Genomic DNA, 1822 nt, shown 5'->3' with positions numbered 1-1822 from the left:
GATTTTCTTCTGTCATACTTTGTTAGGGTGAGAACAGAGTCTTGAGGAAGGGGTCAAATCAGCTACATTCTGAATGCAAGAAATGGGGCAGCATTGGTCAGGGAGATTAGGTAAATTAAATTTTATCTCTATTAAACATGACCATAGTTTAAAAAGTTAAGGGTTAGAACAACAAAATAGAGGCTTCAGCCTAGTCCTCCCATTTGTGATACCCATTGCCTAGAGATGACTGCTTTTACCTCTTAGCTTTTGTGGGTATTTACCTCCATGTTTCTAAGTAACATGCTTATACTTTTAATTTCTTGATTTTTATAAAAAGCTATATATTAATTTCATACATGGGAAAATTGAGCTTACAGCCTCTGTTGCACATATACTTCCCCTTCATTCACCCAGTATAGTTTGAGATTAGATCAGTAGTCTACATTGTGATTATAAATACTAGTCACAGCTGAGCTGTGTTGTACACTATGATTCTATTATGCACCTCTTTATTTTCTTTGGAGTTAGTAAGTTTTGAAAGTTTTTTTTTTTTTTTCTATGTACTTGTCACCAATTCATTCCCAGTGTGTTCATTTTTAGAGATAATCCCTCCTGGAGTCCTCTGTGCTACCACTCCAGTTTGCGCTGGCTGCTTTCTAGGTTTGCTGTGTAGCTGTTGCTTTGGGATTTCTTCTTTCCGTAGAAATCCCTTTGGGGTAACCCTGTTGGGGATTCCTTTTACCTCCTCTGAAGTGATTCTAATGTCATTCTGATTTCATTTATTGTCCTTGTACCTTTCCCTTCCTTTCTCTTTCCTGCCATTTTAATGGAGTTTTGTGAGTGAGCAGAGGTAAGCATGTGATTTGAAAAGGCCATGTTTAATCAGAATTTCTCTGCTGGGCATTTTACATACTTAGATATATATTTCACCTTTATGAAGAGAAATAAAAACTCCTGGAGGATCACAGAGCTACTAGGCCACAGCAGGGATTCAAGTCCAGGTTTGTCTGATTCCAAAGGCTGCTTTTTAATTGTGCCTCAACTCCCACAAATGCTGCTTCTAGCCTAGGATTATTTGATTTTCTGCTATTCTTTCCAGAGTTAATGGTTGCTTTAAACCTATTTTGAAGGCTTGAATTTTTAAAAATTCATTTGCATTTTAATTAATACTGTCCCCATAGTTGTAATTTTAAAATGTACCATGTTTCTGCATACCTCTAATGGTACACTGTACCCTGGTATGAGAAGCAGGAATTCTAGTCTATTCTTTTTGTAGAGGAGGCCCAGAGGTGCTACCCAGAGATCCAGCAAATTAATGTCACAGCCTGGCTAGAACTCTAGCGTACTGATCACTTTTTCCCCCCTACTGATTACCTTTCCCCCAATTATTTTATTATGCACAGAGGGATTAAAAGAATTGTATAAACACCCATAAACCTAGCACTTAGACTCTACCACTGCCAGTTCATCCATCCATCAATCTCTGATTGTACCTTTTAAGTACTTTCTACTAGACTCTGCTGCTAGGATCATTCCCCATTTATTTGGGTCATTAATCCAGAAAATGAATGGGGAAACACAAATAGCCAAATATTTGAGTACCTGCAATATGCTTAGGACATAATGGAGGAAATCTAAGAGTATTAGGTTCTGAAGGAATTTACAACCTAGTTGAGGAAGATAACATATAACAACTTGTGAGCGTAGAAACTAGAATAGTACGAGGATGTGCTTCCTGATTTAATACAGAATTATGAATTACTGATAAAATATTGCGAGGAGTTAGGCATAAGTGTAGCAAATTCAGTTTTAACCTCCAGATGATAGATGTGTATGCCTG

The sequence above is a fragment of the Eumetopias jubatus genome, unplaced genomic scaffold, assembly GCF_037043125.1.
Source record: "Eumetopias jubatus isolate StellerSeaLion01/CBP00866 unplaced genomic scaffold, mEumJub1_p1.0 scaffold_11, whole genome shotgun sequence".
Taxonomy (NCBI): Eukaryota; Metazoa; Chordata; class Mammalia; order Carnivora; family Otariidae; genus Eumetopias; species Eumetopias jubatus.
Note: the sequence above shows the minus strand (reverse complement) of the source record.